Genomic DNA, 12307 nt, shown 5'->3' on the forward strand with positions numbered 1-12307 from the left:
GCTGGGTGGATGATTTACTGCATTAGTTGAGGGTTGTATAGCCACTGCTGTTTTGCCTGCCTGATCAAGTGTGGCTTTTTGTGTCCTGATTTTAAATGGGGATTGTTTTTATGAGACTCTGTTACAGGTGGATGGGCCCTGTGAATGGTTTTTGCCAACTGCTAGGTTCTGCTAAGGATGGGGCAGTTTACTTGGTTTTGGGCTGCGTGAATTCCCTGAGCCCTTTTCCCACTTCTTCGAGTGTTCTGCCAGACTGACAGGGTGGTGGACTGTGGGAGCCCCTCTTCCCTTCACTGCATGTTGTGGTGTGTGTGTATATGATAGCTATATGCAGACCTTTAACAGAGCTGTGTGGTGTTAAATGTGTGTGACTTGCTGTCTTTAGCTGGTGGCGCACACCTGTGGGTGGTGTCACAGCGTCCTGGAGGCAATTTTGCTTTGGTAACAGTTTGCTTTTATCCTTTAGCATCTCTGCAGCATTGGCCTTACCATCTTGTTTGTTTATTGTTTGAGCTTGTGTAGTTAATAAAATTGCCCGAAACCTGATCTTTAAATTTTGATGTTTCATAAATCACCTTTCCAGTCGAAAAGCATGTCTCTCTGGTAAAGAGATGCTCTGTAAAAAAATTAAATCCAATGGGTTAAAATGAGACATTATATCATGGATCTGTTCCCAAGCTTGCTTATTTGCTTGTAGCGCTATGCTAACCTTTCTCCTAAGGAGGACAGTAGTCCAAAAATGTTCAAGTAGCACAGAATTAATTTATATTATATACATATTTATAATATGCCTGAGCTCCTTCTCTTTGTGTGCAATGACAATTTTATGATGTGAAGACTATTGGATCTGAACGCTCGACATGGGCCTCCAAATGTTAAAGCTTTTTAACATACTGATTTAGCCACACGCACACACCACCCACGCCACACTTTATGTAAACTAGATTTGTGAACATTATTTAAAGTATATCAATAACATCTGTAAAGCAGATGTAAAACAGAACAAGGAGGATGTGTTGCTCACGGTGCCACAATTACAAGGTGTGGTTACCATAAATCATGATGTAAATATCTGAAAGTGACAACAGGGCCCTTTTTATGGTGCTGGAGGAAGGAGTGGTGTTCTGCTTTGTCCTGCCAGTCCAGCATTTATTTGAAGAGAAAGTGATAGTAGGTCCCCGCGACCCTGTACGCAGGATAAGCGGTTGGCGATGGATGGATGGATGGATGAATGGTGACAGTAGGTGACTGGGGCCAGCCTTGCTACTATCATCAGTCCTTAAACCCAGCACAGGCTCACATCCTCCAGGCATTGGGGAAACTCTGGGAGGTCCTGAAATGAGTACCAGGAGAAAAACTAAATCACTCAACTTAACATTTTATTTTACTTTACATGGTTATGAACAGTACAGAGCACAGCCTTTCCCTGGTGGTTCATCAAACAGAACTAAACCCCAAAAAGGCAGTAAAAGATCCCAGAGCCAGAGAAGATGCTTTTTGACGCATTAATGCTAGCAGGTTTTACACACAAGTAGGCCTACATAACTACAGGCTGCATTAAAAATATTTAATCTACTAACATAATAGGTATATTACACTGGGGAAAATAGCAAAGGAAAATAAAAAGTTTACAACTCTACAGATTTGTTTTGGAAGAGTTTTGACACATAACAGTAGATGGTGGAAGCTGAGAGTTTTGTTAATTAATCGTTTTGTTTGTTGTTGACACAGAAGGGGCAGCAGTAGATTGTTGAAGCGAGTTTTTAGCAGTTATAGCACCATACAAAGAGAAGCTGGAAGGCAGGTGAAGTTCTGCACACCCTTCAAAATCAGTGATTAGCTTCCTTTGGTAGCAGTGCCAGCCTTCTCTTTGATATAAACACAAGTCAAAAGGTCAAACCCTTATTGCCTGATGGCGCCACAGAAGTGACCTCTGCTGATTGAGCTTCCACATAGCAAGAAGGCCTATAAAGATGTTAAAAAACTAAAACATTAATTAAATAATATAAACTTAAATAAACAGGCTAACTGCTGTCCTAAACTACATATAACATTAGTTCACTTAATCTGAAGTTACAGGTCACCAATGGCCTTACAAATGTTTAATTCTCCCTAACAGTTATTATTTTATTAGTTATTGTTTTTATTTCAGTTAGCTAAAGTGTTTTTTTCACACCCAGTGCTACTTTAATTTTTTACAAAAAAAACAACAACGTTATTTTAGTTTTAGTCTAAAATCGCCTTTCTAATTACATGTCACATGGGCTACTTTTATTTTGAAGATTTTACCGGTTGCTTTTGCTTCCATAAAAGGAATAGACCACGTAACTTCCGTTTTTGGTTTATAACGAAGTTCACAGACTCTCTTCATTCTTTGTTCAAAAAGGAATAAAATTAATCGCCAAAACCGAAAAACGGGCCGATTTTAATTGGTTTTTCGTTTTTTGATTCTGACACCAAAAACGGTTATTTGTTTTTTCGTTTTGAAACAAAAAACAGATAAACGGTATTTTCGTTTTTGTATTACAAAGGATTTACGGATTATCCAGAGATACCCAGACCAGAGAGTGTGAGACCAAGGTACGTTTTGACCGTTTGTTATTTTGGTATAATTAACAAAGGCAGAAACCAGAAACCGGTCGTTCTTCCGTTTTTTCAATTTTGATCCGAAACGAAAAAAACAAACAAAAAAAAAACAAAACAATTCAGTTTAATTTTTCGTTTTTTAATCAAAACCAAATTCAGCACAGTGTCTCGTTTTCCTTTCTTACTGACAAAACAAATTTATTACTCAATATTTCCTTTCATTGGTGGGTGGGACTTCATCAACCCCCTGCTTCTGATTGGACAGTGTGCTCCATCAGTTCTGTATGTACTTCAGGCTACTCTTCAAAATTAAGGTTCTCCCAGAGAATTTCCATACCTGCTGTGGTTCTCCCTCTTTGCCTTAAGACGATGCAATGTCTCCACAAAAAAACAAAACAGTTTATTAGTGAAAACTAATTACATAATGCAATAAATCTCCTTCATGATTAAGAGATTAACAGTTTATGAGAGGTGGCGATTCAGCTGTATGATCAGTTTGGAGCATGTAGCCTAGTTTGTGGTGCTGGAATGAATTAAACAACGGTGTTATTTATTTTAGCCTGGCATATTAAGGCTTATTTTAGTAAATGCTGTGAACAGTAAAGTGTTGTCAATATTATAAAGATCGATGGCATCGAACCAACAGCAAGCACACAAAGAGGATTTACAGAAAATGACCAGCAGGTGCCGCCCTGCAGCTCCCTCAGCTGTGATCACCTGGAGCTCCACTGAGTTCATCTTGCCGTGTTTAAAGACTCCTCACACCTGAGATGGTCTAGTTAGTTTTATACTCAAGACGGCCGACATTTGAACAAATTTCTGAGTAAAAAAAAAAAAAAAAAAAAAAAAAAAAAAAAAAAAGAGAAGGGGGGCTTTGCACCTTTGTATCCATAGATCATCATTTAGCACAAGTAGCCTCTACCCATCAATACCGGTACCTGATGTGATTTTAAAAAGCCTTGATGGCAGATGCAACCCAATAAGACTAAATAATTATATCATATTTTATTATTAAGTTCAGTTCTGCTTTCACTAAATTTGCAGTTCAAAGCTGTCTGCGGCTGAGGTTTCCCACATCACTGATCAAACGAGAACGTCCAGGCACACCCCCTCTTAATTGGAAATGATGTAATCATTATAGTATTTGTAGCCTATTAGCCTACGTTGTCAATTGTGTTTATTAAACTTGTACCTTGGTTGTGTCTGCCCACACAAGAGACGATGCAAATTATATAAAGTAACTAAACAACATAGGATGCGACACAATAGGCCACACAGACTCCACGGCTCCCACCGCGCTGGGGAAGCACACACGGAGGCTGCACGTCGCTCACCACAGGCTTCCACTGATCGGGAATGCCGCCTCCACGGAGTCACCGACCTCACGGCGCGAGGAGAGGTTGCTAGCGGCACCCCACCGGTCACGTCCTACAAGTCACGAAGTAGATCACACAGTAAGTCACATAGACTAATGCGACCCAAGGGAGGGTGAGTGGATGAGTGAGAAGTAAGACGTCACGTTTGAGAGCACGCCACTGGCTCTGCTTATGTGACCCACTAATCGCCACTAATCGGCCCCAGCTGTGAGCTCCACCCCACGTCACACTCAGCGGGTACAGGTACACACCTGCAAGAGAGAGACAGACCCACCCACAGCAACGCAAACAAGGAGTCTGTTAACAGACAGACAGACAGTCTCCTCTATGAAACGTCTGGATCCTCACTGCGCTGCGTTGTTAGAAACTATGATGAACCGGTCGGGGGGTCATATCTCTTCCCTGCAGTGGTTTAATTATTTTGTGTTTTATTGCGGAATGAGTGTTTTCTTTAATGATTTACTTTCATGATCAGAGAGGCTGCTGTCAGTCATTTAAAACGTTGTTTTAAATGTCGCAACAAATATCGTCGGGCATTCAAGAAGCAAAAAAGCAAAAAAGTTATAAACTTGACATAACAGGACAGAGGAAACTCTCCAGAAGGCAGAGCATTTAACTTTTAGCTTCTGAAATAATTTAGACGCTCTGAGGGGGCTCAGGATCGATCAGGAGGACGCTGCTTTACTCCAGTTTCACTGGACTGTGTGCGAGAAGAACACAGAACATCAGTTAACATTAGATCCTGACCGATCCTGTCAGTTCTCGGGAGATTTTAATATTATGTTGTTGCTGTGCCTCGTGGGTAAATCGTGCCTCGTGCGTAAAGTGGAGTAATGCGCCCCCAAAAACAAACAAATAATACTGTGCCTTTTGCCGTTTGGTCAATGGTACAGTCGCTTTCTCTTGCTTCAAAATAGGAATGCGCCAACAATGTTCCTGAGTGACCACATCTTATTTTAACACTCCCATGGGCCACAATCTGCTATTTAAACAACAATCTCTGAAACACAGTCCAGGTTCATCCAGAGAAACAGTTTGGAATAAAGCAGCCGTCCTCCTGATCAGTCCTGAGCGCCATCAGAGCAGCTAAATTATTTCAGGAGCTAAAAGTTGAATTCTAGTTCCTCTGCAGTTTCCTCTGCCCTGTTGTGTCAAGTTAATGACTTCAGCCTTTTTATTTTTTGCTGCTCAAATATTCCACTATATTTGTTGTGACTTGCGCACATGACGTTTAAAATGACCGACAGCAGCCTCTCTGATCATGAAAGTAAATCGTTAAAGAAAACACTCATACGTCAATAAAACACAACATAAAGAAACCAGTGTGGGAGATGTGACCCACAACCGGTTCATAGTTTATATAAACGCAGCACAGTGAGAATCCAGACGGTTCATAGAGGAGACAGCGTCTGTCTGTTAACAGACTGGAGTTCCGACACTTCACTGATAAACTGCAGAGCAGCAGAGGCTTCATCATCAGAGGTGGTTTATATATCACGTCCACACTTAGGCTGTTTCCATATCTTCTCTCTGCCGTGAGTCTGCAATTCAATCAGTCAATTGTTTTTTTTTTTCATAATGCGCCATTCATACGCTATTATAATAGCAAGCGCACCTGGCTTTGAAAGGGAGATGACACTGATTGGTGTATTGCATGTTATGCCCTACACACCCATGACTTATTCACAGAATAAGACACTCCCCAAACGCAACTGCACTTCACGCCGTGAAGGTAAATATATATTATAAAGATTTGCCCCTTCGCCATTTTTCATCTCTGACGCACAGGCATTTGGGTTCTCCATCATGATAATACGCACGCTCACAGAGGGGATTCAGTCTAATGCGACTATAACTACCTGGTGTTTTATTAAAACTAACAAAAGCTGGTTGCTGTTTTGACACAGTGGAGTAGATCATATTTTATCACGTTCTCTTTTTTTGGCTTTATGTTCATTGCGTTTACATTTATTCATTTAGCTGCCGCTTTTATCCAAAGCGACTTACAGCTGCTATTCATGTCAGAGGTCGCACGCTCAGGGACACATTGGCGTCATGTTTCCATAAAGCAGCTGTTTTATTTGCAAATTTGATTAAACCTGGACAATAGAAATTAATAATAAAATATGATATGGCTCTTTAGTCTTATTGGCTTGCATCTGCCATCAAGGCTAGTTTTGAAAATCACAACACATACGGTATGGATGGATAGAAGCTTCAGACACTATTATAATAATATAATATTCTGTGGCTACAAAGGTGCAAAACCCCTTTTTTTACTCAGAAATTTGTTCAAATGTCGGCAGTCTTGAGTAGACATAAAACTAACTAGACCATATCAGGTGTGATGAGTCTTGAAACACTTTAGGATGAACTCAGTGGAGCTGTTTTCTTAAGTGGCTCCAGGTGATCACAGCTGAGGGAGCTGCAGGGCGACACCTGCTGGTCATTTTCTGTAAATCCTTTTCGTGTGCTTGCTGTTGTTCGATGCCATCGATCTTTGTAATATTGACAACACTTTACTGTTCACAGCATTTACTAAAATAAGCCTTAATCTGTAATGCTAAATAACAGAAAAGCCTTTGTTTAATTCATCACAAACATGCTCCAAACTGATCATACAGTTGAATCGCTACCTCTCATAAACTGTTAATCTCTTAATCATGAAGGCGGATTAATTGCATTATTTAATTAGTTTTCACTAATAAACTGTCATCTAAGTGTATATTTTTGTGGAGACATTGCATTGTCTTAAGGCAAAGAGGGAGAGCCACAGCAGGATTGGAAATTCTTTGGGAGAACCTTAATTTTGAAAAGTAACCTTAAGGACAAAGACAAGTGATGGAGCACACTATCCAATCAGAATCAAGTGGTTGATGAAGTCCCACCCACCAATGAAAGGAAATATTGAGTAATAAATTCGTGTTTTTGTTTTGATAAAAAAAAAGAAAAAAAAGAACGAACACTCAAACTGAATGTTGTTTTTTTCGTTTCGGGCCCAAAATTGAAAAAACGGAAAAACGACCCGTTTCTGGTTTCTGCCTTTGTTAATTATACAAAAAAAGCCAAACGGTTAAAACGTACCATGGTCGTGTGAACTTCAGTCAATTCGTTTTTCGTTATAGATCATAAACGGAAGTCACGTGGTCTATTGCTTTTTTTGGAACAGATAGTAACCGGTAAAACCCTCAAAATAAAAGTAGCCCATGTAACATATAGTTAAAGATGATTTTAGACTAAAACTAAAGTAACGTTTTTTAGTAAAACTAAACTAACACTGGGTGTGAAACAAACACTTTAGTTAACTTAAATAAACATTAAAACTAATAAAATAATAACTCTGGCTGTTAGGGAGAACTAAACATTTGTAAGACCACTGGTGACTTGCAACTTCAGATTAAGACAAGTGAACTAATGTTATATGTAGTTTAGGACAGCAGTTAGCCTATTTATGGAAGTTTCTATTATTTTATTTATATTTTAGTTTCGTAACATATTTATAGGCCTTCTTGCTATGTGGGAGCTCAACCAGCAGAGGTCACTCTACCCCCTTCTGTGGCGCGAAAAGGCAATAAGGTTTTGACCTTTGGACTTGTGTTTATATCAAAGAGAAGGCTGGCACTGCTACCAGAGGAAGCTAATCATTGAGTTTGAAGGGTTTGCAGAACTTCACCTGCCTTCCAGCTGCTCTTTGTATGGTGCTATAACTGCTAAAAACTCGCTTCAACAATCTACTGCTGCCCCTTCTGTGTCAACAACAAAAAAAACTTTTCCACAACAAATCTGTGGAGTTGTATACTTTTTATTTTCCTTTGGAATATTCTCCAGTGTTATATACTTATTATGTTAAGTAGATTAAATGTTTTAATGCAGCCTGTAGTTCTCATTAGTTATGTAGGCCTACTTATATGTGAAACCTGGTGAGCATTACTGAGTAAAAAAGCATCTCCTCTGGCTCTGGGGCTTTCAAGTCTTACTGCCTTTCTTGGGTTTAATTCTATTTTATGAGACATCAGGGAAAGCCATGCACTGTTCAAACCTGTGTAAAGTAAAATAAAAGTCAAATTGAGTCCCAAGACTGGTGATTTGAGCCTGTGCAGGGTTTAAGGACTGATGATAGTATCAAGGCTGGTCCCAGTCACCTACCGTCACTCTCTCTTTAAATAAATGTTGGACTGTCAGGACAAAGCAACACACCACTCCTTCATCCAGCACCATAAAAGAGCCCTGTTGTCACTTTTGGATTTTTAGATCATGAAATATGGTAAAACACAGCTTGTAATTGTGGCTCTGCTTTTGTGCATAAAGATATTGAAATACATGGGTGACCACACAGCTCCAATCCCAGCAAGCAATTTCACGGTTAAAAGACGTCTAAACAGTGCCCAGACATCTAGGCTAAAACAGGGCTGAATTTGGGCTGTCAGTGAAAGTTTGGTAGACGTCTAACCATAGCTCAAAACTAGGCTAGTCATCAATTAGACCACCATTGAACGGCTACATATAGACGTGTATTAGATGGTGAAAATGGGTCTCGGCTAAAACAAGGTTGAATCTGGGCTGTCAGTAAAAAGTTAAAAGACGTCTAACCACAGCCCAAGAATAGACCAAATACACAGCTTTTAAATGACTACATATCTACCTCTAATAGACAGAATAGTGGCTAAAGGATTGTTTTTACTCAAACAAAACAGGTTCTCACAAATGGTAATCTGTCCAAACAAATTAAATATAAAGATTTTATTAAGAAAATGGATTACAATATAGATAACTTAAGATAATACAGCATGATGAAAATATAAAGGAATTATTGCTAAAATATTATAAATACAAAACAGTTCATATATATGAAAATACAAACAATTTTAACAACATACGGTAATAAAAACACAAATAATGATAAAATAAATTGGTTGGCTACATCCAAATCTAGATCTTCATCTACGCTGCTACTTGATGCAGGAAGAGCATCAGATGGGTCTCTCGGTTGGCGCCAGTCTCCCAGGTAAATGGGATGCATAACTGTTGAATATGTAAGAACATAAATATAAGTAAACATTATAATTTGACTATATTGACTGTTTTCCCATAAGACATGACTACTATCATCAAATGATTTTAAATGAAAACATACAGTATATTTCTAATTATCATTATATTTATAACGTTTTTTTCTTTTTAATTTAAAAGTATTTATTACTGACCCATTTATCTCTATGGAAAATATAAAGATACTTGAACAGGACACATGTTTTAGCCATGTTGCATTAGAACAACCAAATTGAGAAAGCTGCTTTTATTCTTTTGAGAGAGCTAACGTTATGTGCTGTGAAGTGTTCTGCTCCGAATCTTTATTATTGTCTTTGCTGACTGTATGCTGGAGAATTTGAAATAAATATTAAGTGTCAAAAGCTCATATTTTCATATCATAATGATCTAGTGAGTAAAATATGTGTGGCTTTCATTACAAATTGTAATAGGTAAGGTTGTACATGTTTTATGTTCATCCCTTCTGAATTCAGATAATAAAGAGTTTGTGAGGACATGAGGAAACCCGTGGGTATCATGGAGTAACGTTACGTTACACTTGCATGCAGCATGTTAAGCTAACCACAACGTGCCGTACTCTACACTGTTACCCGCTGAAATGTCCCGGTTCCTACACGTTAACATATAATGTAGATAAATAATGAAGACATGTCAAACAAAGACACAGATACTTACAAGACCAAAGTAAATGTCTTTTCGCTTCCAGTGTTTGCAGTAAACTCTCGCCCGTTGCTCGCTGAAGGGCCGAAATCGTAACGTATCCCTCGTTTAAAAAAGGCGGATGTCTTTATCGCGAGATATGGCCGTCCCTGATGTCTATCTTTCAAGTCTCGCGTTGCTAGTAGTCATGTGTCAGTAGGGCTACAGCTGCCATCTAAATAAAGAAAATAGTAATTGCATTTAGTTTAAAATGAAAATGAAAGTTAATGCAAGGAACGTTACAGCGAAAATAAAGATAATTTAAATGTTTCAAACGTTTACTTGCATTTGATGAAATGCTATCACGCACCTCAACAGCTGCATGGGTGAAAACTACATGTAACCTATTTGGTCTGAAACACATGCTACCAGGGCAAAGACCCACTTTTAATCATTTTTTACTTTTTTGACTAAAAGTGGGCTACAAATAGCCGGTCTGCCTACGAGCTAAATCGTGTCTACGCACAGGCAGCACGTAAATGTATGAAATGAAACAAAAAAACCTTGTAATCACTGTAGACCTTGCTTAAATGATGGAATATCATACACATTTTAAGTTATTTTGGCAAAAACGGCATGTAACCACATGTAAAGTTATTGCAGCTAGAAGTGGGTTACTCATAGCCGTACTAAATCAGGTCTATAGTAAACCTAGATGGTAAAATGACGGCTATCGCTTGCTGGGTAATAGCTAAGTTTTACCTCCTTTCCCTCACCTTACCTAAGATGTTGCTTGCAGGGCCCTTATTTAACGGCCCTGGTTGCTTGTTGCTAAGTGTAGCATGTTGTTGTAAAACGGGACTTGTGACTATATAGCACGGACATCGCTAGCCTGATGTTCTGTGCCCGAGTTTAGCTAAGTCCAAACCCCCAGCATAACTGCCTTCTCTGGAGTAAACAGCTGTATCTTTGTACTCACCTGCTGAAGTTCAGTAAAGTTCATAAACGGATATTCCTTTTCGTGTGAAGTGATTTCCACCCACGCACATCCAGAAGAAGTAACGCTAGGCTGAGTTAGCCTAACGTTAGCTCATTTCAAGGTCAGAACACGACAATATGTATTGTGCATCATATAATCTAAATATTAGATAAACATTATTGATGCATTAATGCTTAAGTATCATTTTAATGGTCCAAGTGAAGGTGGGTCTAAGTTTATCCGCTTTATAATAGGCTAAAGTTGCTGCTGGGTCTGTAAAGTAACTTCCAAATAAAGTGGCATAATAAATATATTAAACAGCATTTCCCCTGAAATGGAGTAAAATAAAGTTAAGCAGCGGTACCTCCAAATTGTAGCCTAATGTCGTGAGTAAAAAATCTTTTAAAGCTGACTTCAGTTATTAATAGAGAAAAGTTCACGACGCTGAAGTTAGCTTCCGATTCGGCAGTTAAGGGGGAATTAAGTGCAAGTTAACTTACGTTGCTGAGCGACCAAATCTCCGTTTTTTGCACCTCTTACTGCTGTGAAAGCTCTTATGCATTTTAGGCAAAGCCTTAACGCTGTCTGAAACACTTTTTTCTCCACTTGTAGACCACATTATACCAGGTCCAGATCCAAAACCACTATACCTAGAGCTCTCAAATCTGGACTAGATTGTCCAAGAGAGGCTAAAGTTTCAATCAAACATAATTTCAGATTTGTGAAACCTTTATTCAATTTCTGAAAATACTTTAAAGGACGATTTCACTAAGTTGGGCTACTGCAAAAACTTTGTAATATACCATGAAGTAGACCTGGTTGCCCGCGCAAACCAGCCAATCTCATGTCCTGTTACTTGTGATGCGTTCAGGTAATGTCAGCAGAATGGACACAACCGGAAAAACTCTCCATGGTCGAGGCATTATTGGCATAAGGTTGTTAGCAATATTGCTAACCTTATAAAAGTAAATAAACTGTATTTGTAGTGCTACATATTTTTTTGTTTTTGTTGCAGTTTGTTACACAGTGATACCATATTAAACCAAACTGTGTACCTAGAGCTACAAAAATGGGCCGAATCAATGCATTAATGTGTTAATATTGGGTTTTATTTGGATGTAACTGAGAGTGGAGGTTTTGCAATTTCTCTGTTGATGCCTGTAGATGATGTCTATCGTTAGTACATAGTAAATACATAATCTATACAATATATAAACACATCATAAACATAATCAGAGGTAAAAGAATTGTTCAGATCTTATACTTAAGTAAAAGTACTACCACACTGTGAATATACTCCAAAATAAAAGTACAAAATGTACTTAGTTACTGTACATTCCATTACATTAATCAATGCATTTAAGTGTTTTACTATGTGTTTAATATGTTCTTATTTATTTGCATTATGAAGGCTCTGGACTTTGACAGACTCAGAGACTCAAAATGCAAGATAATTACAGAGTTTACTGTGTCTACAGTGATAACACAAGACACCAGTTTAAACAGATACAGGCTTATGGCAGACAGGAAAAAGCTAAAAACTGGAATACTTAAATAAAAAATCACAACATATACTACATGTTTTCCCAACCATTTATCCAACAAATATCATTTGAAGAAAACACATTTTGCCTCATATCCTGCCCCCTACTCTGACTCTGACTGGCTAACCCTAATC

The 12307-nt window shown here is 38.5% G+C and overlaps 2 long non-coding RNA genes across 2 annotated transcripts; both read right to left on the reverse strand.

Annotated features, from left to right (window-relative positions):
* Positions 1-1091: 1091 nt before the first annotated feature.
* LOC119886308 lies at positions 1092-4322 on the reverse strand. Its single transcript, XR_005441467.1, has 2 exons — positions 3921-4322; positions 1092-1333 (listed from the first exon to the last, which is right to left on the reverse strand). It is a non-coding gene; the product is annotated as an uncharacterized LOC119886308 (long non-coding RNA).
* Positions 4323-8687: 4365 nt separating this feature from the next.
* Positions 8688-10642, reverse strand: LOC119886309. Its single transcript, XR_005441468.1, has 2 exons — positions 9687-10642; positions 8688-8984 (listed from the first exon to the last, which is right to left on the reverse strand). It is a non-coding gene; the product is annotated as an uncharacterized LOC119886309 (long non-coding RNA).
* Between the last annotated feature and the right edge of the window lie 1665 nt (positions 10643-12307).

Source organism: Micropterus salmoides, unplaced genomic scaffold (genome assembly GCF_014851395.1).
Source record: "Micropterus salmoides isolate LMB-PRFRI ecotype aquatic unplaced genomic scaffold, ASM1485139v1 Ms_hic_scaffold_4, whole genome shotgun sequence".
Taxonomy (NCBI): domain Eukaryota; kingdom Metazoa; phylum Chordata; class Actinopteri; order Centrarchiformes; family Centrarchidae; genus Micropterus; species Micropterus salmoides.